Consider the following 26,552-nt stretch of genomic DNA (forward strand, 5'->3'; position numbering starts at 1 on the left):
GGAAATAATAGGGGTGGTGTTGACCTCAAGCACTACTAGATTTGGGGATCCACATCCCCATCTCTTTGCTGGGCTCCACTCTCTGCTTGTTGGCCAGATGGCTTCTGAGAGAGAGTAGATATGAATTCAGTAAACTTGCAGCTTGGATATTCCAAATCAGTCTCTCCGGATACAGATGTAAAATGCCAGGGATGAACTCTAATTGGTCTTCCCTGGACCATCTGACCACCCTTTGAACCAATACCTGTGGTAAGGGGAGAGGGGATGTTTTGATTGGCAGGTTGGTTTCTGTACCCACTTCTGTGGCTAATGTGGATGAGGTTTGATGACCTGCAGTTCCACTAGAAACACAGAATTGGGAGGGTTGTTTTCCAAAGGTAACAGATAGCTTTTAATATAAAAAGTAGGAGGGGTTGCTGGGCAGACAATGCAACCAGAGGTCCAGAGGTCCATGCTAGAGATAATCTTTTATAAATGATCGAATAGCTAGAATTTTGTTGTGATTGTATAGATTAGAGTTTTGAAATTTTATGTATCACATTCTTTATTCCCTAGGAGAGTGTGTTTTTCACATGATTACTCCTGGTAAATGTGTCCTAACGTTTTGAGGGAAATTATTATTTTTTAGAGTTGCTTTAATAGTGGTAATAGGGAGGGCTATGATGAGGTATCTCAGCAAAACCAAAAAATTCTCACTAATTGTTAATTTGGTGGTTTTCTTTCTGTACTTGCTAAAAGTAGCTGATTCAGAAGTGGATAGATGAGAATTTGCAATTTTGTAGTTAAAATGAATGTGTGATGAATTACTTTGATTTTTTTGACTTAATCCCACTGATATAAAGTGAGGCTGGGAAGCATGTGACTTTGTTGCATACTCATTGTCATCACTCAGTTTAGTTCCATGAGAGAGCGGGCGTAGGGAAGGTTGTCTTTAAGGTTAGTTGACACTTTGGAATAAACCTGGCTCTTTTTTTTTTTTTTGAGACAGAGTGTCATTCTGTCACCCAGCCTGGAGTGCAGTGGCACGATCTCGACTCACTGTAACCTCTGCCTCCCGGGCTCAAACCATTCTCCTGCCTCAGCCTCCCTAGTAGCTGGGATTACAGGCATGCACCACCATGCCCGGGTAATTTTTGTATTTTTAGTAGAGATGGGGTTTCACCATGTTGGCCAGGCTGGTCTCGAACTCCTGACCTCAAGTGATCTGCCCTCCGTGGCCTCTAAACTTGGTTCTTCAAAACAGCAAAATATATACATATATATATATGTGTGTGTATATATATATATATTTATTTATTTATTTTTGCTTAGCCCAGATGCTCAGGGACTGGCAGGAGCTCCTGCTTTTTGGATGAGTAGCAAACAACTGGTATAAACATCAGGTCTGTCCTCCCACCGCTCTTCCCCAAGCCTTTCCTCCATCCACGTGCAGAAAGCTCCATGAGGTCCCTGTTCCGCATGCCAAGGCACTAGAAATCAGAGCTCCTGTATCTGTTCTCTGGGCCAATCGTTTTCTTCTCTCTGTGCCTGGCTCTAAAGTAAGCCGCGAATATATCCACGTTTGGTGGTAAAAGGAACTGACAATAATGTTGAGTCAGTGCTTCTCAAACCTTAATGTGAGCATGAGTCATTTGGCTAAACTCTTGTGAAAATGCAGATTCTGATTCAGTAGATCTGGGCATAGCTCTGTAGATCTGGGTTTGAGACTCCACACTTCTAGCAACTCCTAAGTATGGCTGCTGCTACTCCTGGCCCATGAAACACATTTTAAGTAACACAGCAGTAAAGTCACAGGATTTCCCAAATTTTAAGTAAAGCTGTTTTGTACCTAGGTGAGGTAAATAGGCACTCTCAGTAGACTTTTAATCCTTTGATACTTCCACAATTTACGCAAGTTTCAGAAATATGCTCTTAAGCAAAGTATGATGACATAATGAATACAAGCGTGTTGTGGTTTAAAGATTACACAGAAAATATATAAAACAGATAAAATATACAACATATAAAATGTTTTCATATTTGTGTATGGGTCCTAGAAATGTTCCCCAAGATCAGTAGAGATTCAGTAAAAACAAGAATAAATTACTAGCAAGATGCATACTAATAATCTTTACAAGGAGTTTATTTTTAAAACATTGGTTGTGATGGCATGGTCTTGCTTCATTAAAAATTTCTAGACTGGAAACTCTCCTTATAATGGTAAGAAAAATATAAATGATAAAAAGCTTTTCTGTTTTTTTGAGACAGAGTCTCATTCTGTTGCCCAGGTTGGAGTGCAGTGGCACCATCTCGGCTCACTGCAACCTCTGCCTCCTGGGTTCAAGTGATTCTCCTGCCTCAGCCTCCCATGTAGCTGGGATTACAGGCACACACTACCAATCCTGGCTAATTTTCATATTTTTAGTAGAGACAGTGTTTCACCATGTTGGCTAGGCTGGTCTTGAACTCCTGACCTCAAATGATCTGCCCGCCTTGGCCTCCCAAAGTACTAGGATTACAGGTGTGAGCCACCGCACCCGGCCAATAAAGCTTTTCAACAGGCAAGATCTGAAAAAGCAAAAGAGAAAAACTAAAGTGACTTATCTGTTTTGTCAGCACCTTTGCTGACAAATATTTTAAACATCCTTCCCCTCAAATGTACTAATTCAACAAACACACATTGAGTGCCCATTACACATCAGGCACGGTGCTAGGTGCTGGGATACAGTGGTGAGTGAAACAGACATGCTTTCTTGTTTTCATGCATCTTATAGTCTGGAACTGAGTTGATCAATACAGTAGCCTCTAGCCATATGTGGTGATTGAGCACTTGAAAGGTGGCTAGTCCAAATTGAGATGTGTTGTAAATATAAAATAAACATGAGATTTAAAGGACTACCCCCGAAACCTCAGGCTTGGCTTCCAAATATTTTCATTGATACAGAGAAACCACAGCAGTTTCAGAGAAAAGAGAAGTAAGTTCATTAAGGAACTTCAAAAGAAATTAATATGAATGATTTTGGAGAACACTCAGGGACTGTTTATGTATTTCACAATTATATAAAGGCTCTTTATTAGAAAAATGTAAAAAAAAAAAAACTGCTCTGTATTGTCACAAACTTCTAAATCAAAGGGAGAAACAAAGAAGAGGACTTCCACTGGCCCTAAAGAAGAACTTGAACTATCTTCAGGTTCCGGGAAGTAGTATTTTCAGCACCCAATATATTGTGCCTTTCTTCAGCTACCCTACCTTTATCAAGAGGGCAGCGACTGTTGGTTGCTTACCCGATAACTCTTCTGCCCTTCACAGTTAGTAACAGCACCCAGATTTTATTTCAGATGCCTTTGTGTGCTTCTAAGAGATTGTATGTTCTGACTTCCTTAGTATGTGGTGATATTCTGACCAATGTGATGTAAGATGAGGTGTTGTGTTGGAAAAAAAAAAAAAAACTCTTTAAAGGAATTACTAGGAATTGCATCCCTTTTGCATTGTCCTCTTCTTTCTTTCTGATGCCTGGAACACAGATGTGATGGCTAAAACCCCAGCAGCCATTTTATGATTTTGGATATAGACATCAGACACTAGTAAGTCACACACGGAGACTGGAAGAACAAAAACAGAGAAGCATCTTGGGTTGGGTCCCTGATGATTTCATGGAGTTTCCATACTGGCCCTAGATTACCAAGTTCCACATTCCTTTTATGTAAAATAAAAACCTTTATGTATTTTAACTACTATTATTTTGCATTCTTAGTTACATACAACCAAACTTAATTCTAATGATCTTGGTTTTCTCTTTTTAATCAAACATATAAAGTCTATATTATAAAAGACTTAAGAAATAATAGAGCTACAGCTATTTTGGAGAGAAAATGTTATTTCAGAAACTGCCTGAATTCAGGGTTCTTTACATATATACTGATAAAATAGAACAGCCCAAACAAATGGATAAATTTCAGGGAAGCTTTAGTAAGTATAATATAAAAGACTTTATATGCAGAGGTTCATACATAGAACAGCAAACAAACAAGCCCAACAATAGATTCAAAGAGACTTCTACACACACAAGAGTGTGCAGCTCATAAATGTCCACTTCCTTAACTGAGAATTATCATCAATCAAAATGAAACAGGAATAAAAAAGTATGCATTGCTACTTTAAAAAGCAAATGCATTTTTAGGATATTTTAATGACATTCTGATGTATAAGGGCTGGGAATAGACCCTTTCAATATATTTTACAATCGTCAGGTCCTTGGTTAAAATCTGGGTATTCTATTTTATTCTCCAAATGATGAAAAGGGGAAAAGTGCACTAAAAATAATCAAAGGGATAGAAAACAGGTCATTTCAGAGAGACTTTTTTTAAAAAAAGATTTGTCTACAAACAAATGGGAAAACATTCTGTACTCATGGGCTGGAAGAATCAATATTGTTAAAATGGCCATACCGCCCAAAGCAATCTACAGATTCAGTGCTATTGCTATCAAACTACCAATGTCATGTTTCACAGAACTATAAAAAACTAGTCTAAAATTCATGTGGAGCCAGAAAAGAGCCCAAATAGCTAAAAGAATCCTAAGCAAAACCAACAAGCCTGAAACCTCACTTTACTCAACTTCAAACTACACTACAAGGCTACAGTAATGAAACCATCATGATACTGGTACAAAAAAAGACACATAGACCAATGGAACAGAATAGAGAACCCAAAAATAAAGCCACACATCTATAATTATCTGATCTTTGACAAAGCTGGCAAAAATAAGCAAGGGGGAAAGGACTCCCTAGTCACTAAATGGTGCTGAGATAACTGGCTATCTATACACAGAAAAATGAAACTGGACCCCTACTTATCACCATAGGCAAAAATCAAGTCAAGATAAATTAACAACTTAAATGTAAGACCTCAAACTGTAGAAATCCTAGAATAAAATCTAGGAAATATCATTTTGGACATCAGTCTTGACAAATAATTTATGGCTAAGCCCTCCAATCAATTGCAACAAAAACAAAAATTAACAAGTGAGATCTAATTAAACCAAAAAGCATCTGCACAGTGAAAGAAACTATCAACAGAGTAAGCAGACAACCTACAGAATGGGAGTACTTGCAAACTATGCATCCAACAAAGGTCCAATATTCAGAGTCTGTAAGGAACTTAAAAAAAATTTAAAAGCAGAAGACAAATAATCCCATTAAAAAGCGGGCTAAGTATGTGAACAGACACTTCTCAAAAAAAGGCACACAAGCGGTCAACAAGCATATGAAAAAATGTTCATCATCACCAATCATTAGAGAGATGCAAATCAAAACCACAATGAAATACCATCTCATATCAGTCAGAATGACTATTAAAAAGTCAAAAAATAACAGACGCTGGCAGGGCTGCAGAGAAAAAGGAAAGCTTTCACGATATCGGAGGGAATGTAAATTAGTTCAACTGCTATGGAAAGCAGTTTGGAGATTTCTCAAAGAACTACAAATGGACATGAAGAAGAGAACAATAGACACTGAGGATTGTAGGAGGCGTGAGGGAGAGGACAAGGGTTGAAAAACTACCTGTTGGAGGCCGGGCGCGGTGGCTCAAGCCTGTAATCCTAGCACTTTGGGAGGCCGAGACGGGCGGATCACGAGGTTAGGAGATCAAGACCATCCTGGCTAACACGGTGAAACCCCGTCTCTACTAAAAAATACAAAAAATGAGCCGGGCGAGGTGGCGGGCGCCTGTAGTCCCAGCTACTCGGGAGGCTGAGGCAGGAGAATGGCGTGAACCCCGGGGGCGGAGCTTGCAGTGAGCTGAGATCCGGCCACTGCACTCCAGCCTGGGCGGCAGAGCGAGACTCCGTCTCAAAAAAAAAAAAAAAAAAAACAAAAAAAACAAACAAAAAAAAAACTACCTGTTGGATACCGTGCTCATTGCCTGAGTGACAGGTGAAATTATACCCCAAACCTCAGCATTACACAATATACCCTTGTAACAAACCTGAACATGAATCTAAAATAAAAGTTAAAAAAAAGTTTTGTCTAGCTTGGAAAAGAAAAAGAAGACAAAATGTTTCATGCATGTGAAGAGTTATTTAAAGAAGGCTAGTCAGTTTTCAATCATTAAAGTAGAACAGAATCAAATTACCTTGGGTTGAAGAAATTGCTTATTGAGAGCGTTGACAAATATCTAGTGTCATTGAAGGTAGCGGAAGACTCTCGATACCTAGAGATCTTTATAAATCCTGGAGGGGATGTAGGAGACATCCCATTGTGATGTCTCGCCCCGTGATCAACCATGAGCCTCACTCCTGAAGCTGAGAGCCTATGTTGAAAAGAAGGACTTCCTAGAAACACGGAGTGATGTTTGGCCACAGAAACTCTTAGAATTCTTCTCCTGATTCTTTCTTTGAAATTCAGTCACTGGAAAATTCCTTGAAATATATTCGAGGCTGGGCACAGTGGCTCAGACCTGTAATCCCAGCACTTTGGGAGGCCGAGGCAGGCGGATCACCTGAGGTCTGGAGTTTGAGACCAGCCTGACCAATATGGAGAAACCCTGTCTCTACTAAAAATACAAAATTAGCCGGGCATGGTGGCACATGCCTGTAATCCTAGCTACTTGGGAGACTGAGGCAGGAGAATTGCTTGAACCTGGGAGGTGGAGGTTGCAGTGAGCCAAGATCACGCCATTGCACTCCAGCCTGGACAATAGGAGCAAAATTCCATCTCAAAAAAATACACACACACACACACACACACACACACACAAATATGCATATGTTCCAGTTTTTTAACATAAGGAAAAACGGCAGCGATGGTTTTTCATTTTTATTTTTTATTATTTTTGAGACAGAGTCTTGCTCTGTTGCGCAGGCTGGAGTGAACTGGCTCGATCTTGGCTCACCACAACCTCCGCCTCCTGGGTTCAAGCAATTCTCCTGCCTCAGCCTCTTGGGTAGCTGGGATTATAGGCATGCGCCACCAAGCTCAGCTAATTTTGTATTTTTAGTAGAGACAGGATTGCACCATGTTGGCTAGGCTGCTCTCAAACTCCTGATTTCAAATGTTACACCTGCCTCAGCGTCCCAAAGTGCTGGCATTATAGGCATGAGCCACCGTGCCCAGCCTAGCAGCCACTGTTGATTGCCCACTTGTAGCAGAGGTTTTGGGTGCCCTGCACACATCCCCTTAGCGTTCCCATGTCTAGGATGTGCTGATGACACCTGTGAATCTCCACCTTAGTGCCTCTACCAGTGCCTAAGCCATTGATTTGTTCTTTCTGGGATAGATCTATAACCTAGGTGTGAGTTTGCTTTTTCTGCCCACTGAGCCTTGCTAGTACCACAATCCGAGGGCTCACAAAATGTCTGATTTGCCATCATAGATTCCTACATAGCCTCGTTCTGGGAGTGAAGGCCCACTTTATGGCAGAAGAGCAGCAATGAGCATGTGACAGTGGGACCTATGGGCTCTACCAAGTGCCTCATCACTGAGAAGTACCACCCGATGGAACCCTTAGAATCCTGTTAAAAACCAAGCAAAGGAGCCAGCTTGAGGATGATATTCTATTGGAGTGGAGTCTTGTCCTTCAAAATGTGGCATATATAGTACTTTGAACCAAAGGTCAAATGTTACTGTGTCCCTAGTAGCTAGAATACCCTCCCCAGACCCTAGTAGATGATCTAGGATTGAGATAGATTTATCAGGGTAATTTCATTTGCCAGTGATTGGTTTAGGGGAAATGAGTTGAGTGCATCTTGGAAAGATGTAGCTGTTCAATAAACCCATCCTGGTATGTAAGGAGAAACTGCTTTTCTCTTCTGGCTTTAGACGTGTTGTGTAAGATAACATCTGGAGCAGTGGCAGCCATCTTATCACCATGAGGAAAGAGACAACATAGAGACTGAGAATGGTAGAATGAGCAGAGAGACAGGAGGAGCTGGGTCCTTGATGACATCATTGAGCCTTTAAAGCTGCCCTAGGGCTGGGAGTGGTGGCTCACACCTATAATCACAGCACTTTGGGAGGCTGAAGTGAGTGGATCACCTGAGGTCAGGAGTTCAAGACCAGCCTGGCCCATATGGCGAAACCCCATCTCTACAAAAAACACAAAAATTCTCTGGGCATGGTGGTGCACACCTGCGGTCCCAGCTACTTGGGAGGCTGAGGCAGGAGAATTGCTTGAGCCCGGGAGGCGAAGGTTCCATTGAGCCAAGACCGTGCCACTGCACTCCAGCCTGGGAGATGGGAATAAACCCTGTCTCAAACAAAAACAAAACAAATAAACAAACAAAAAACCCCAAAAGCAGCCTTGGAACTGCTTTCCTCTGGACATTTTGTAAAGTTAAACAACAGATGGTTTTATCGTTTAAGCCACTTTTAGTCCAAAATGGGTAATTTCAGGTGATAGTGATATTCATGTCAGATGTTGCTAGTTAGGCTTTCCCGCATGTATCCCTTCCCATGGCTTCCTTTGTGCTGATAGTACCTCCTTTCCATTCCAGCAGCCCAAAATGCCTCTTAACACTTTCCCAGCCTCCTTTACAGGTAAGATATGGATGTGTGACTCAGTTCCTGGCAATGAGATTTGTGGAGGGGCCTGTCGTGAGTCTTCTGAGAAAGGATTTCCTCCTTAATAAAAAGTGGCATTTAGGGAACATGCCCTTATGCTTTGGCCAGATGCTGCTGTGTGTTCGTGAGATATATGAAACTGTGGCTGCCATCTGTGACTATGAGTGGACAGTCTAAGGATGAAATCAATATGCTGAGAATGACACAGGGAAGGCCCAGGTCCTCAATGATATGCAGAGTCCCTGAACTCACCTTGGACTTGCCCTGCCTCCTTAGTTCTTTTTATGTGACATAGTAAATGTCTTTTTTTTTTTTCTTTTTTTTTTTTTTTTGAGACAGAGTCTTGCTCTATCGCCCAGGCTGGAGTGCACTGTCACAATCATAGCTCACAGCAGCCTCGAACTCCTGGACTCGAGCAACCCTCCTGCCTCAGCCTCCTAAGTGGTTGGTACTACAGGCATGAGCCCCCGTGCCTGACTAATTTTTGTATTTTAAAATATTTATTTATTTACTTTGAGACGGAGTCTCACTCTGTCGCCAGGCTGGACTGCAATGGCACGATCTCAGCTCACTGCAACCTCCGCCTCCTAGGTTCAAGCAATTCTCCTGCCTCAGTCGCCTGAGTAGCTGGGACTACAGGTGTGCGCCACGAGCTAATTTTTGTATTTTTGTAGAGATGGAATTTCACTATGTTGGCCAGGATGGTCTCGACCTCTTGACCTTGTGACCTTGTGATCTGCCCACCTCGGCCTCCTAAAGTGCTGGGATTACAGGTGTGAGCCACCATGCCTGGCCAATTTTTTTTTTTTTAAAGATGGGACTTCTCTGCATTGCCCAGGCTGGTCTTGAACTCCTGGCCTCAAGCAAACCTCCCACCTCAGCCTCCCAGAGTGTTGGGATTACAAGCATGACCCACTGCATCTGGACAATAAATGTCATTTTAAAAACTGTTTTTTGTTGAATGTTCTGCTTCTCGAAGCCAGAGTCATCTGAACTCAAACATATAGTATCATATGCCACCTTAACTCCTATCTTCTGCCCCCAAAATTCACCAGAAGTAAAAGAACTAAAAGATTTCTGTTAAAATTTTAAACATCAGTTGGTCTTCGTATTGTACTATAATGATTATGGAAAGTGCTCTAGTATTTTATTATATAGTCACAGACTATTTCTGCCGCCCTTCACATGAAACAGATCATTAGGTATTCACGAGAATTATGAAGACATCTCTTCTCAATGTCCCTGTTATTTGGACAAATAGCAAAACTATAAAGGAACTGCTGTACTCCTATAGATGTTTTCATTCACTTGGACATAATAGTTTCTGAATTTAATTTTTATAAAAAGAAGGAAAATATAGCCAAATTCTGTAATTCTCAAAAGCTGTCAATAAAAATATATTGAAAACTTTTCAAGACAAAATCAATTGTACACATGACTTTTTTTAAATTAAAAAATTAAAAAATTAAAAATGTAGAAAGTAGAAATACTACAGGCATACCTGGTTTTATTGCACTTTGCTTTATTGTGTTTTTTACAAATTGGAGGTATATTAGTCTGTTCTCACACTGCTAATAAAGATATACCCAAGACTGGGTAATTTGTGAAGAAAAAGAGGTGGCCTGGCTCGGTGGCTCAAGCCTACAATCCCAGCACTTTTGGAGACTGAGGCAGGTATATCACGAGGTCAGGAGTTCGATACCAGCCTGACCAACATGATGAAACCCTGTCTCTACTAAAAATACAAAAATTAGCTGGAAGTGGTGACACGCACCTGTATTCCCAGCTACTCAGAGGCTGATGCAGGAAAATTGCTTGAACCCGGGAGATGGAGATTGCAGTGAGCCGAGATCACACTACTGCACTCCAGCCTGGGGGACAGAGCAAGACTCCATCTCAAAAGAAAAAAAAAAGGAAAAAAAAAAAGAAAAAGAGGTTTAATGGACTTACAGTTGCTGGGGAGGCCTCACAATCATGGTGAAAGGCGAAGGAGGAGCAAAGTCACGTCATACATGGTGGCAGGCATGAGAGCGTGTGCAGGGGGAACTCCCCTTAATAAAACCATCAGATCTCATGAGACTTAATCACTATTACAAGAACAGCACAGGAAAAACCTGCCCCCATGATTCATTTACCTCCCACTAGGTCCCTCCCACGTCATGTGGGGACTATATGGGAGCTACAATTCAAGATGAGATTTGAGTGGGGACACAGCCAAACCATATCAGGTTTGTGGCAACCTTGCATTGAGTAACTCTATGGGCACCACTGTTCTGATAGCATCAGCTCACTTTGTGTTTCTGTGTCAAATTTTGGTAATCCTTGCAATATTTCAAACTTCTTCATTTTTTAAATATCTGTTATGGTGACCTGTGATCAGTGATCTTTGTTGTTACTATTGTAATTGTTTTGTGGCACCCTGATCTGAAGTATGCCTATATAAGACGGTGAACTTCATTGTTAAATGTGTGTGTTCTGATTCCTCTAATGACCTCCCCTCCCCAACCCCAGTCCCCACCCTCTCCCTCTCCTTGGGCCTCTCTATCCCCTGACACACAGGGATATTGAAATTAGGCCAGTTAATAACCCTACAATGGCCTCTAGGTATTCGAGTGAAAGGAAGAGTCACACGTCTCTCACTTTAAATCAAAAGCTAGAAATGATTATGCCTAGTGAGGAAAGCATGTTCAAAAGCCCAGACAGCCTGAAAGCTAGGCTTCTTGTGCCAAGCCATTAGCCAAGGTGTGAATGCAAAGGAAAAGTTCTTGAGGAAAATTAAAAGTGCTACTCTAGTGAATGCTTAAGAAAGCTAAATACCCTTAATGATGATATGGAGACACTTTTAGTGATCTGGATATAAGATCAAACCAGCCATAACATTCTCTTAAACCAAAGTTTATTTCAGAGCAAGGCGTAGCTCTCTTGGATTCTGTGAAGGCTGAGAGAGATGAAGAAGCTGCAGAAGAAAAGTTTGGTGCTAGCAGAGTTTGGTTCATGAGGTTTAAGAAAAGAAGTCATGTCTATAACATAAAAGTGCAAGACGAAGCAGCAAGTGCTGATGCAGAAGCTGCAGCAAGTTTTCTGGAAGATCCAGCTAGGATTGTTGATGAAAGTGGCTACGCTGAACAACGGATTTCCAAGGTAGACAAAGCAATCTTATATTACAAGAAGATGCCATCTAAGACTTTCATAGGTAGAGAGGAGAAGTCAATGCATGGCTTCAAAGCTATGAAGGACAGGCTGACTCTCTTGTTAGGGGCTATTGCAGCTGATGATTTCAAGTTGAAGCCAATGCTTAGTTACCATTCTGAAAAGCCTAGGGTCCTGAAGAATTATGCTAAACTTAAATGAAATAACAAAGCCTAGATGACAGCTCATCTGTTTTCAGCATGGTTTATCAGACAGTTTAAGCACATTTTTGGAAGTATTGTTCAGAAGATATGATTACTGTCAAAATATTACTACTATTGACAATGCACCTGGTCACCCAGGAAGTCTGATGAAGCTGTACAAGGAGATTAATGTTGTTTTCATGCCTGCTAACACAACATTCATTCTGCAGCCCATGGATTAAAGACTAGTTTCGATTTTCAAGTCATTTAAGAAATTTTATGGGGCTATGGCTGCCGTAGTGATTCCTCTGATAGACCTGGGTAAATTTTTTTTTTTTTTTTTTGAGACAGAGTCCTGCTCTGTCACCCAGGCTGGAGTGCAGTGGCGCAATCTCCGCTCACTGCAAGCTCCATCTCCCGGGTTCACACCATTCTCCTGCCTCAGCCTCCCGAATAGCTGGGACTACAGGTGCTCACCACCACACCCAGCTAATTTTTTTGTATTTTTAGTAGAGATGGGGTTTCACCGTGTTAGCCAGGATGGTCTCGATCTCCTGACCTTGTGATCTGCCTGCCTTGGCCTCCCAAAGTGCTGGGATTACAGGCGTAAGCCACCATGCCCAGCAGACCTGAGTAAAGTAAATTGAAAACTTTCTGGAAGGGATGCACCATTCTAGATCCCACTAAGGACATTCATAATTAATGGGAGGAGGTCAAAATACTGACATAATAGGACTTTAGAAGAAGCTGATTCTAACTCTCATGGTTTACTTTGAGGGGTTTGAGACTTCGGTGGAGGAAATACCTGCAGATATGTTAGAAATACCAAGAGAACTAGAATTAGAAGTGGAGACTGAAGATGTGTCTGAATTGCCATGTCTCATGATAAAACTTGAATGGATGAAGAGTTGCTTCATATGAATAAACAAAGTGGTCTTTCAAGATGTAATCTCCTCCTGTTGAAGATGCTGTGAACATTGTTAAAATGATAAGAAAGGATTTAGAATATTACATAAACTTAGTGAATACAGCAGTGGCAAAGTTTGAGAGGATTTTTTTTATTTTTTATTTTTTTGAGATGGAGTCTTGCTTTGTTGCCCAGGCTGGAGTGCAGTGGCGCGATCTCAGCTCACCACAACCTCCGCCTCCCAGGTTCAAGCAATTCTCCTGCCTCAGCCTCCCGAGTAGCTGGGACTCCAGGTGTGCACCACCATGCCCAGCTAATTTTTGTAGTTTTAGTGGAGATGGGGTTTCACTATGTTGGCCAGGCTGGTCTCGAACTCCCGACCTTGTGATCAGCCCACCTCGGCTTCCCAAAGTGCTGGGATTACAGGCGTGAGCCACTGTGCGTGGCGATTTGAAAGAATTGACTCCAATTCTGAAAGAATTTTAACGTGGGTAAAATGCTATTAAGCAGCATTGCATGCTACAGAGAAATTGTGAAAGGAAGAGTCAACCTATGATGCAAACTTCATTGTAGTCTATTTTAAGGAATTGTTACAGCCATCCCCACCTTCAGCAACCATCACCCTGATCAGTTAGCAGCCATCAACCCTGAGATGAGACCCTCCTCCAGCAAAAAAAGATTACAACTTGCTGAAGACTCAAATGATCGCTAGCATTTTTTTGCAATAAAGTATTTTTAAATTAAGATATGTACATTGTTTTGTTAAATATAATGCTAAATGTTAAATATAATGCACGCTTTATAGTATGAACATAACTTTTTTTTTTTTTGAGATGGAGTTTCACTCTTGTTGTGCAGGCTGGAGTGCAATGGCATGATCTTGGCTCATTGAAACCTTCACCTCCTGGGTTCAAGCAATTCTCCTGTCTCAGCCTCCCGAGTAGTTGGGATTACAGGCGCATGCCACCACGCCCAGCTAATTTTTGTATTTGTAGTAGAGACAGGGTTTCACCATATTGATCAGGCTGGTCTTGAACTCCTGACCTCCGGTGATCCGCCTGCCTTGGCTTCCCAAAGTGTTGGGATTACAGGCGTGAGCCACCATGCCCGGCGAACATAACTTTTATATTTACTGGGAAACCAAACTATTCATGTGACTCACTTAATTTTGATATTCCCTTTAAGTGTCAGTGGTCTGCAACCAAACCCACAATATCTCTGAAGTATCTCTATATATTTCTACTTAGCTTACGTGTTAAACAGCCAACAAGATGAGAATTTAGAATTTTAATTCCCAGGACTATTTTCTTTTAAATATAGGTCCATATCCATAATATATATGTTCCATAATATAGAGATAATGAAGAAAGATATTGTTGGAATTCTTCTAGTCTGTTTTAGGCTTACGGATAGCTAAAGAGGTTCAATGTTAGTTTTCTTCTCTTGGAAGAAAACCAGTATTTTCTAGAGGATTTCGTGGTTCTGGAAGTACCACTTCTAAAGCCGGCTTCTCTCTGCAGAACTGCGAATGTCTTTTCAGATAAGAAATTCTGCATTCTACTTATCTTCAGGATGTATTCTTTGATAAGGTTTCAACAGATTAATGAGCAACTGAACTGCCATATTTTAAAATGGGAGAACAGTTTGTCTGAGTCAGGTATCCATCCCTTCAGGTTCTCAGTTGGCCCTGGGCCCACGGTGAGTGAGCTCTCTGCTTGGTGCATCATGGCTCCACCTAGTTCAAGTTCTGGCGGCTTTCTGATTTTGAGATTCTCTTGGGAAATGAGCCCCTGCTTTAGCCTGAGGCTGGCTCAGGAAGGCAACCTTTCACCTAATTAAGGAAAAGTTCACAGGCAAACTAAACAATATGTTGGGTTAAAAAAAAGAGACCAATCCTACTATTACTGGATTAAGGAAAGTCTTCTCTCTTATAGTACATGCAGTTGTACTACATGTAATCATTTGTGTTTTGGGGTGTGTGTGCATGTGTGAGTGTGCGTGTGTTTTTTTTGTTTGTCTGTGGGGAGGCAGTCTACCTGCACTGGATGCTTTCTTTTCCTTGTTTAGTGTCTAAAACGAGAAACAATGGCAAACTCCTTAAAATACAGAAACACTGGATTCCTAAGAACGTTCAAAAACAGTAATTTGGAGTAAACTTTATTTTTTGAAAAGAAATAGCAAATTTGCAAGGTGAGTGCATTCAGGGGAAAACGGGTTATATGCACGGTTAAGTGAGGCCAAAACAATAGAAATGATAATGGATAAGCTTTGAGTTTTTGAGGCTTTTCTTGCCCCAGGCAGTTCCAAAAGCCATTTTATTTGGCAGGATTTGACAGCAATTTGTGCAAGAACAGGATAACTAATCCAGTTAAAAACGAAAAAGAATATGCATATTGTTTCATAATTTATATTGAAATTTATACAGTACAGCAGTAATTGTGCGTCTGTAATTTTTTTGTTTTTTTGGGGGGGGAGGTTGTTTTTTTCCTGGAGGGACGCAGCTCCTGCAGACCCTGCTGGGCTGGCCTCTCCTCCCACGTCCCTGCCGCAGATCCCCGCTCCCCTCCCCCACCCTCGGTTCGTCCTTCCCGGTCGACCCCGTTCCCGCCCCCGCCCCGCGCAGACTGCAGCCAGGTCCGGTCGGCGGCGGCTCCGCGGAATGACCCGTAGTAACCTCACCCCGCCCCGGGCCGCCAGCACCGCGCTCCCCGGCCCGAATTCGATAGGCCCAGCCCCGCACGCGCCACCGCCCGCGGGCCAATGGGCGGCAGCCTCTCTGCATATGCAACGAGTGCCGGCCGGGGGTGAGCGTCCCAGGCGGTTCCGCTCAACAGACGCTGCTCTGCCGGCGCCGGGCTGCGACACTGCTGTTGTCAACGCGGCCGGGGCCGGGACGAAGAGGTGGCGGACGGGGTCGCAGACGTTTGTCCCCTCGCAGTGCGGCCCCGACGGCTGCGCCAGGGTCCCTGGGCGGCGGCGCGGCGCGTGAACGCTCTGGGGCTCAGCCAGGCCTGCGTGGGCCCGAGGCCGGAGGAACCCGGACTCCGGCGTCGCGGTGAGTGCGGCGCGGGTTGTGGGAGCGGCGGGAGCCGGTTGGCGGTGCGGCCTCCGCGTGCGGTTCGGCTGGGCCCCAGTGGCGCCCCAGCCTCGGGGCCCGGGACCCCGACGTCGGCGCCGCACCTGGCCGCTGGGTGTTTGCGCGGGCAGCCCGCGGCGCCGGGAGCAGTGGCGCGCAGGGTGGGAGGCGGCCCGCTGGGGTCCGGGAAGCGGCTGACGTGGGACCTCGGCCCTGAGCCCACGCGAGCCGGGAGCTGCAGAGCGAACGGCGTGGGGCGGCGCTGACCAGGCAAGGAGGATGCACTGCGTGCCTCCCGGCGCTGTGGGGCGGGGTGGGGAGGCCAGTCCCTTGAATTAGGGGGGCTTTGCCTCGGCCCCAGCAGTGAGGTGTCCGTGGGAGGAGACTCAGCCCTGCGATTTCGGAAAACCCTTGCTTGGCGGGGGCGGGAGGGGCTGTTGCTGCGTGGGGTGAGAAGAAATCGGGTGCGTGAGGTGGGTCGACCTTGGTGATTGGTTCTGGACACTATCGTGGTGGTGGGACTGGGATTAAGACTGATGTTGGGGTTGAGAGTTGCAGGTTTACTTTTCCCCAAGTGCGTTTTAATCACACACTGGTGATAGGTTGTGTAACTCGGGGACTGCTTACTACTAGCAATCCTGCGGGGTAGGCGTTATCAGGCTCGTTTCACAGAGGAGGAGCCCGAGGCACAGGTTTTCAAATGGTTTGCCCAGGAAGTCTGATATTAGAAAGTGTCCTGTAAGCTGTTGTATAAAAGGCCCCTCGAAAATGAAAAGGCTGGAGGAATGTCTTTAAAATTATATGGAAGCTAGAAAGGCAATAGGCTTTGTGAACGAAATTATAGCTGAAAAGAATGACAAATAGCTGACATTTATTGAGCTTTTATTACATGCTACGCACTGTTCGGAGAGCTTTATGTACAGTGTCTTTACACTGTTAACAGTCCTCTGGGATGGGGGTTATTCCCATTTTACAGCGGGAGAAACTGCAGATCGGACGTATTAACTTGCCTCAGATCTCAGCTATTAAGAAGCTGGGATTCAGACAGGCCTGTGTAAATCCAGAGCTCTTAAATCTAACCACTATATTTTGCTGCCTCTCCTTGGTGGATGGCTGAATAGTTTCCACAGTGGATTTTAGTCTGGGTGGCCAGGAGAGTTGTGGTTTGATGATACCTTCTTTCATGATCATCAACCTATTTTGGTTTTCCCCAAATTAGTTCTGAGAGTTGAGGGTGCTGCTGAGTTGCTCCTGAAAGTGTATTAGAAGAGCACTATAGGGGAGAGGTGGTGTGACATGGGAGTCTTTTGCACACTTTATTTTGTTTTCTGGCATTTTTCTGTGCAGTTCCTCACACTTGGGGATGAGTAAGCCTTCTCTTGTAATTCTCGCATGCGTTTTCTCTCTAGACTTTTCCTGATTTCTCGTTTGTATAAAAATTACTGGTTTTGTAGGATGACATTGAGTGTAGGGGCAGAGTGGACCATTGGACCTAAGGGTCAAGGTGACAAGTCACGTCGTAGCTTTGGATCTCAGCTATTGAATTTGTAAGGCTTTAGACTCAGTGACTTAAAGCTTAAATATTCTGAGAGTCTAAAATGTTCTCCTTGAAGGAAGAAAGAAAGAATGGGAGAAATGAAGGACGCACAACTTATGTGGGGAAAATCATCCTCTGTCTGGTTTGGGGTGAGGATCAGATCTTAAAGCCTCAAGATCTGTTTCATTTGCTTATTTGCTTCCCTGCTGGTTGGTTCCAGTTAAGTGACTGTTTCATTCCTCATTCGATTAATTGCCTCACCTAGAGCCATTTAATTTTTGTGATATGTCAGGCACGTTATTAGGTGCTGGGAAGACAGCAGTGACTAGAGGGAAAAATAGACCAGAAGCAAATGGTCATACAAAGGAATAAGTGGTTGCAAGTTTGATAGGTACGATGAAGGAAAAGTATTGTGTGAATGAGGATTGTTAGCAAGATTGTGATGTAGATGGAAATCTAGTCTAGGGAGCTGTTTTTTGAATTGATGTGGTGAGATTTTGCTAGAGGACAGTCTTGAAATCTGAGCCTGCAATTATGTACATAATGCAAGAGTTTGGGAAGTTGTGAGCAACTATAATTCTTTTCATTTCACAGTGTCTTTCGTACTCTGAATGTCATCCCAGCCTACGTTGCAAGATACGAAAATGAGATAGGCAACTTTACAAGTTGTCATTCTGTCTGCCTTCAGGGTACTTAAAGCTTAAATAGTTCTCTAATACTTTCTCCCACTCAAGATGAACTATAAGAGGGAGTAAGACTCTTTTATGTGAGATTTGGGCTTGAATATGGGATTTAGATTTTTTTAGGAAAGATAGGCCAAGGGTGATAGACTTTTAAATTAAGGAGCATCATAATCAATCAAAAGTATCCGTTGTAGCATACTCTTCACAGGGTCATTTAACTTACAAGTCTCACCTCTTATGAGATCATTTTTTGATGGCTGGATTGGGAAATACAGATTGTTAAAAATACATAAATGCCTCAGTTGAACACGTATGAAGCCAATACAAATAATACATTGCAATATATTTACTTAAGGGCCATCTGCATGCAAAACACCGTCCTAGGGGTACCATGTGGAATAAACAAAAAAGATGAACTTGCCAAAGTTCCTGCTTTCAAAGAGATTTCAGTTAATGAATACTAATACTAAATGTTTTTTTTTTTTTATTTTTCAAAGTACTAGCATATGTTGGCTCATTTGATCCTCTTAAGAGCCATATGTGGTAAACAGAAATACTGAGAGAATGGAGATATAAAATTGTCAGGTTATGGTGATAAATAGTAGATGGAGTGTAAGAAAGAGATGTTAAGTGATTACTAGGTTTCAGACCTGTGCAACTGAAGGGGTATGTGTGCTATTCACTGAGCTGGGGCTTAGTGGTAGAGAACTAGGTTCTGGATATGGGAAGAGCATGACTTTAGTTTTGAAAGTGTTCAGTTGAAGCTGCCTTTGAGGCCTTTATTGAGGTGCTGGTTTAGTGCTCAGAATTGGGGTGGCCATTTACTGTTTTGAAGCCCTCCATGTAGAGGCAAGAGCTCAAACCATGGGCATGGGTGAGATTGCCTTTGGGGAGGCTATGCAATAAGAAGAGAAGGAGGCCTGGGATGGAGTTGGGCAGAGGAGGTTGTGCTTGCCAAGGAGACGAGTGGCCAGGAAGGTCAGAGGACAGCCAGAAACAGATGTCCCTGCAGGGCGATGAGTCAGTACTGTGGAATGCGTCTATGAGAGAAGAATTGAGAGCCATCCATTGGATTTAGCAAAGTGAAGGTCATGGAGGTCACTGGTGACCTTTGAAAGAGATGCTGATCTGCAGGTAGGGGTGGAATGGGGAGCAGTGGGAGGTGAGGAAAACGGAGACAGTTAGTGTAGGAAACTGTTTCCAATAGGTTTGATTTCAGCATGTTTGAATGCTGGTGGGAAGGCTCCGTGGAGAGGGAGTGGTTGAATATAGACTAGAAAAGGGTTTGTGCAGAATTCCTAAAAGGATGGGGCTGGGATGGAACCCAAAGCACAACTAAGGCCCGTGTCTTCGCTGGGAGGAGGGACACCTCCCACAGTGACAGAAAACCGGCCTGCAACTTATGGAGTCCTAAGCAAATGCCAAAAAATTGTCAAGAACTGTTAAATTTCTAAAAATTAGCCCAATTTTAGTTGACTCATGAGATAGTCTTTTAGAAAACTTTGCCACAAGAGCATTGTGTGATTGATTTAAAATGTGGCTCAGTCTTAATTTCATCCACCCCAATAGAGTATATATTTTCATCTGACTTTTGATCGTAATTTATTTATTTTTTGAAAAAGGAGACACTCTAAATGGTAAGTCCTGTGATGCTTTCCTTACATGTTTATTTTTGGTTTCATTAGAAAAAAGCTTTTGGACTGTTTTTGTTTTCCTGACATCATAGGTGCCTTAATTCTTTTTATTTAAAGTTTAGCTTCTGTTATTATTGGAATATGTTTACTTACATATTCCAATATGTAACATATTTTTGATGTTTCCCATTTTGAAGGATAAAGAATTGGATGATTTGGTAGTTTCAATTGATCTGCTAATTTTTGTTTAGAATTGAAGATACTTAAATAACCAACTTTTTGGATAAGTCGCCTCCAAATACAGGTTTCTGCTTGTTTGTGAAGGTATTTGTTATTAAGGATTCGTTCATTCATGTATTTATTTAGTGTCTGTTTTGCAAGGTACTCGGAATTTGGAAATGATTGAGTGAGTTCCTGCTCTTAAGGAGCTCACAGTTCACTACAGGAAGGAGGTGTATGAACAAATTACAGCATGGTGCAACAGAAGAAGACATATGAGCAAATATATTACAGGATGGTATAATCAGTGCAGCAGTGGAAACTGTTAGGAAATAGAGAAAAAGTGCAGAGCGGGCACAGAGTAGGGAAGGAAAAGGGGAGACTTCTCGGTGGAGATGATAGCGGAACTAGGTTTTCCAAGATGAACTGGAGTTTTGCCAGGTCAACAGGGAGCCAAGAAATAGAATGTTTTACCTTGATTTTGGATCCTCTGTGTGTGTGTGTGTGTGTGTATGTGTATGTACACAGATGTGTACGCATTGGAGATGTTAGAACACTACCAAAGAATATTGTTAGAAAAATTAAAAATTGCTTATCTTACTATCCTAACGTTGATTGCTCAAGCCATGAAAAGCTGCACATTTTCCACTGTCCTGTCATGGTCAACTTTTCTGTCTCCTATTTGATGCAGAAAGTAATTGAACTTAATTATATTATTTGGATACAAAGCCTAGTTTTTGTTTTTCTGAATGAACAGTCTTTGGAATAAGGATAAAAGCTGACACCTTTATAGGATACTGTGGCCAAATGCTGTTCTAATTTTTATCTCAGCCTTGCAAAATAGGTTCTTTTTTTTTTTTTTTTGAAACCGAGTCTCGCTCTGTCACCCAGGCTGGAGTGCAGTGGTGCGATCTCTGCTCACTGCAGGCTCCGCCTCCCAGGTTCACGCCATTCTCCTGCCTCAGCCTCCCGAGTAGCTGGGACTACAGGCGCCTGCCACCACGCCCGGCTAATTTTTTGTATTTTTAGTAGAGACGGGAGTTTCACTGTGTTAGCCAGGATGGTCGCGTATCTCCTGACCTCGTGATCCGCCTGCCTCGGCCTCTCAAAGTGCTGGGATTGGTTTTTGAGCCACCGCGCCCTCCGGAAAATAGGTTCTTTTTATCATTCTGATTTTTACGGATGAGGAAACTGAAGCACAGAACAATTTAAGTGACTTGGGCGATTGTGTGCTAAATGTGTGCTGAATTGCATCCCCGGCAGTTTGGTTCCAGAGTCTGTGTTCTTAACCTGGATGCTGCATCTCCTCCCCGCAGTAACAGTTCATTTGAAGTTCATATTAACCTCTGATGTCATCATTGTGTAGGGAAAGGAGCTGTGATGACATTTAGGGGCAGTTTTATGTCCGGTTTAATTACACAAAGTTGCTGCCCCAAATAAAACTGTCCCTGCAACCCCCACCCCCCCGGAAATCATAAGGAAATGGATAGAATTTAACTAGAATTTTCTTTTTCTTTTTCTTTTTTTGAGACAGAGTCTTGCTCTGTCGCCTGTGCTGGAGTGCAGTGGTGTGATCTCTGCTCACTGCAACCTCTGCCTCCTGAGTTCAAGCAATTCTCCTGCCTCAGCCTCCCTAGTAGCTGGAATTACAGGTGCCTGCCACCGCGTTTGGCTAATTTTTGTATTTTTAGTAGAGATGGGGTTTCACCATGTTGGCCAGGCTGGTCTCAAACTCCTGACCTCGTGATCTGCCCATCTCAGCCTCCCAAAGTGCTGGGATTACAGATGTGAACCACCATGCCTAGAATTTTCTTTTTGGACATAATTCCTCAGGATGCTTTCCCCTTTAACCTTCCTTCACAGGAATTGTTATCATTGATTTTTTAGATTGGTATATAAAGGAATTTGGGATCCCATAGTCTGCTAGTTCCATTTTCTTTTCCTGTCTTTTAACTAAAATATAGACACACTTTCTGTATGTTTGAAAAATATTTCATAAAATGTAATCACCTTAAAGAAACCCATGCCTTTCCCCTAGATCTTACAGTTAACCACTGCTCTGAATTTGGTGTTTATTATTCCTGTGTATTTCTCTACAGCTTTATTACACGTGTGTTTCCTTAGACAGTGTATAGTATTGTTTTGTGTATTCTTAACTTTATATAGATGGTACTGCATCTATTCTTGTTCAGCATGCTGTTTATTTTACCCCCACTCAAAATCACTTACCAGTGTGGTTTCATGAATTGAGTTTCAACTCATTTCATCAGTGTAGGCTCATGTCGATTTATGTCATTTATTTTTACTGTGACAAGTTAGTACATTTTAGGTCTATACCATATTTATTTCACCTTTGCTCTGTTTTTTTTTTTTTTTTTTTTTTTTTTGAGACGGAGTCTCGCTCTGTCGCCCAGGCTGGAGTGCAGTGACCGGATCTCAGCTCACTGCAAGCTCCGCCTCCCGGGTTTACGCCATTCTCCTGCCTCAGCCTCCCGAGTAGCTGGGACTACAGGCGCCCACCACCTCGCCCGGCTAGTTTTTTGTATTTTTTAGTAGAGACGGGGTTTCACCGGGTTAGCCAGGATGGTCTCGATCTCCTGACCTCGTGATCTGCCCATCTCGGCCTCCCAAAGTGCTGGGATTACAGGCTTGAGCCACCGCGCCCGGCCACCTTTGCTCTGTTGATAGACCTTTAGGCTGTTTCCGTTTTGTTGTTGTTGTTATTACAAACATTGTTACCGTAAGTATTATTGAACACAAATCTTTGTCTTTTTAAATTTTTGGCGCTGTAGTTAACCTGTGCTCCTTTTTCTTTATTCTTTACATTTTTATCTCGGCCTTCCTCTAATCTTTTCACTATTTGACCTAAGGTACCATTCTTTGTCCATTATACTTACAGTATAAAACTATAATGGGCACTTTTTCTCTAAGGCTCTTTTTAGTAATCTTTATTTTAGTTAACTTTCTTTGCTTTTTTTTTAAATAAAAATATCTTAAGATAGAGAAATATCTTAGTACACATTTTACAGATACATGTTATTTTACTTCTAATTCCCTGCATGACTGTAGGGATAATTCACGTGTACCCTTTCTTTTGGGAAATGTTTCTGTGTTAATGTACATTTGATTTAGCTAATTCCGTATTTTAGTGTTTGTTTCCTTTAAATATTTTCCTCTAAATGTAGTGTACTTTTTTCATTGCAGTTTGGTGGGTAGGAACATGGGCTCACAGTTAAGATTGCTTGGATTTGAATCCTGGCTCTACTTTTTAGCTGTGTGTCTTTGGTCAGCGTATTTAATTTCTGTGTCAATTTCTTTTTCTGTAAAATGGAGATAATAATAGAAATCTACCCTTAGATTGTTGTGAGATTCAAATGAGGTGACTTAGTGGCATAATCATTACTCAATACATATTAACTATTTTTATTAGTTTTATTTCTTGTTAGGGTATGCAGTATTCTTGTTAGGGTATGCAATATTTTCTTTCTAAGTCTACTCAGTTTGTGGTGTTGCCTTCTTTTTTGAGGCAGCATTTTAACCCATACATCTGTGATTCAAGGAAATGTCTGATGTATTATAACTGTTTGCTAGTGGAGATTGGGAAGAGATATTGTAAACTGTAGCAAATTGTAAGTTGAGGGACGTTAACTAGATTTTGTTATATCTTAACATCAATAATTTAAGATTTGGCTGGGCATGGTGACCTTTAACCCCGCATTTTGGGAGGCTGAGGCCGGCGGATCACCTGAGGACAGGAGTTTGAGTCCAGCCTGGTCAATGTGGCGAAATCCCATCTCTACTAAAAATGCAGATTAGCTGGGTGTGGTGGTGGGTGCCTGTAATCCCAGCTACTCGGGAGGCTGAGGCAGAATTGCTTGAACATAGGAGTGGATGTTGCAGTGAGCGGAGATCACACCATTGCACTCCAGCCTGGGCAACAGAGGGAGACTCTGTCTCAAAAAAAAAAAAAAAAATTTAAGATTTATCCTGTTTCATTTTTTTTGAAATATGTATAAAGCACATTGAAAGTGGGTTGACGTGGTGAAATTCTCAGATAATTACCAAGGGTCTACTCTTGTTAGTTTTAAATACCTTTTGTAATATGATCCTGATAATGATTCAGATGGTGTTTCTAAGTATATCATCAACCTTGTGTTGATGGAGAAGGAACCAAGGAACCATTGCCGTCCGTGCATGTAAAGCTTGATAGGTAAATTTGAGCGAGTGACTTAACCTTTCTCAGCCTTCCATTTCAATTTCTGTAACATAAATATTTCAATTCTTACCTCACAAAGTTATCATGACTTACGTTAGTTGCTTTCTTCATCTCTCTGGCTCCCCTGTCTTGTCTTGTAATTTCCTTTTTTCCTGTTTTCCCTATGTATATTCTTTCTTCCTATTTGTCCCTTCTCTGCCCTTCACAAGTAGTTTTTTGATAAATGGCAACAAGACATTCTGAATCCAGTGTGTGAGTGAACCCATTATATTAATAAAGACACATGTTATTTAAAGGGAACTAGGAAATATTAATTCTGTAAGGACAAGGGTTTTTGGGCCATATGAAGTTACGGAGGAGATATTGTAAATGTTAGATGAGCAGTATAGAGGACAGAGAGCTCATGCTTTGCCAAAGTAGCGAGGGAATGGTCAGCTGAGCAAAATGAGACTAATGTTAGAGCTGAAGAAAGATTTGTGAGGAAGGTATTCACATAGGATGTCCAGGGGGCGGTGGAGTTTGGAAGACTGGCAAATAAAACTGAGCCATGAACTGCTTAGGAGGACTCAGGAAGCTGTGAGGATAAATCACATCCCGTGGGGAAGAAAGGAACACTGACTTGGAGGACAAAAACAATTAAGACCTAGCATAACCTCTTTATTGATTAAACTCAGAAAGTAGTTGTTGAATGAATTAAAGCTTCTAGGAATAGGAAGGGAGAACTAGCAGCTAGCAAATGAAGAGAGTGAGTTGTTGCAGGAAGAGCTTTGAAGATCTGGCCCAAGTTGTTTGTAACCCTGCCGTTGAGACTGGTGGTATGGCATTGTCTGTGCCATTTAGTCTGACTGGACTTCTGGTGTGTGGTTTTTTTTTTTTTTTTTTTTGTTCTGTAATCCTTTCTTGCTTTTGGGGGATGGAAAAGGATCTGCTTCTTCATCACTGTTCTTTTTTACCTCCTTTTCACCCTCTTTTACTTGACTCAGGAGTTTTGTTACCCATGCCATATTTATTTTTTAGGTGTCTTTTACTTTATCGGTTAGCTTTGTGCATTTCCCCATGTATTCATTGATGTGTCTACTACCTGGAATTCACTGGGGTATTTGCATGAGTTTCTTCCTCTTTTGACATCTCAATAAACAGGATTCTCATGGAAATATCTCAGAGGCAGTGGGCAGTAAATAGATGGAGTGAAAGATGAGGCAGAACTGTTTCTCTGATGTTAGGCGCTTACAAGCATTCTATATTGAGATGTACAATTGGTTAGCAAATAATTACAAAAGAAAACGAGTGCCGTAAGAGAGTGCCCTAAGGGGTCAGCGGATGAGTAGAGAAGTTCAGGCTGGGGTTAGGGCCAGTGGAGGTTTGGGTATCAGAGAATGCCTAATCAATATAGATGCTAAGAGACAACTAGACTTTGGATGTATGCAGAATAAAGGACATTCCAGGTAGAGCTAACGGCAAAGTGAGCAAAGGCAGAAAAGACAGGTAAAGGAGGCAGAGAGGTGGTTGGAATTGATTTGTATGTAGTGTGTGAAGTAGAAAGTTGAAAGTTTCCAAATCTCTTGGAAGAGTTGGAAGGTGAGAGTTGAAAAGTAAGCTGACTTCAAGTTGTGGAGAGCCTTAAGTACTTGGCAGACGAGTTTGGAATTTTTTTTTATTCCTTCTTTTTTTCCCCACCTTTTAGACAGTGAGGAGGGAATTGAGATTCTTGAAGAGAGGATTGATGTGAAATACGGGTTATAAGGGAGTGGCAGTGTCACGCTGGCAACGTGGATGAAGGATGCATTGATGGAGGAGGGGGAGAGGGGACTAGAGACAGAGGAGTAACTAGGGATACAGTTGAATTCTACCAGGTGATAGGAGTAAGGACCTGAACTGACAAAGAAAAGCATGACAAAGGGCAGGAGGTCGGGGATGACAGAGGAAGCAGAACCATCAGGACTTGGCAACTGACTGGATCTTTGCAGGATAAAGTGAAGGGAATTTTACTAAATACTTTTAAGTTTTTAGTAGGTTCTAGAAATGGGAAGGTTCAGCTTTCCGTTTGAGGTGGGAAAGGTGAAAAGCAGAGTGACGGTGGAAGATGTGGAAAGGAGAATTCAATTAAAAAAATTTTATTTTTAAAAATGCCAAGTGGGATAGGTGGGATCTACTCAAAAGAAGCCAGATGAGGGGTCATCTGGGTAGGCGATGGTGAGATCAGGGAGTGGCAGAGAGTGAACAAAGTTCTGGACTTAGATGTTTATAGAACAAAGTGAGATGTCAATGAAAGATATGTAAAGTACTTCTCACTAGGGAAGAGAGTGCTTCTCAGTAGGCATTGTCTACGGAGGCCTCAGCTAAGGCCAGGTCTCACAAACATGTGGCATTGGTCCTGGCTGTGTAACTCTCCAGCTGGCAGCCTTGTGGGT

At 42.3% G+C, this 26,552-nt stretch overlaps 1 protein-coding gene across 4 annotated transcripts in view; it reads left to right on the forward strand.

Moving 5' to 3' along the window:
* Positions 1 to 15,506: 15,506 nt before the first annotated feature.
* Positions 15,507 to 26,552, forward strand: part of ACSL3 (acyl-CoA synthetase long chain family member 3) — an 82,019-nt gene continuing 70,973 nt past the window's right edge. For all 4 annotated transcript variants that reach the window (XM_025404170.1, XM_025404171.1, XM_025404173.1 and 1 more), the window contains exon 1: positions 15,507 to 15,831. The gene's annotated coding sequence lies outside the window, so the exon portion shown is untranslated. The remainder of the gene's footprint in view (positions 15,832 to 26,552) is intronic.

Source organism: Theropithecus gelada, chromosome 12, assembly GCF_003255815.1.
Source record: "Theropithecus gelada isolate Dixy chromosome 12, Tgel_1.0, whole genome shotgun sequence".
Taxonomy (NCBI): domain Eukaryota; kingdom Metazoa; phylum Chordata; class Mammalia; order Primates; family Cercopithecidae; genus Theropithecus; species Theropithecus gelada.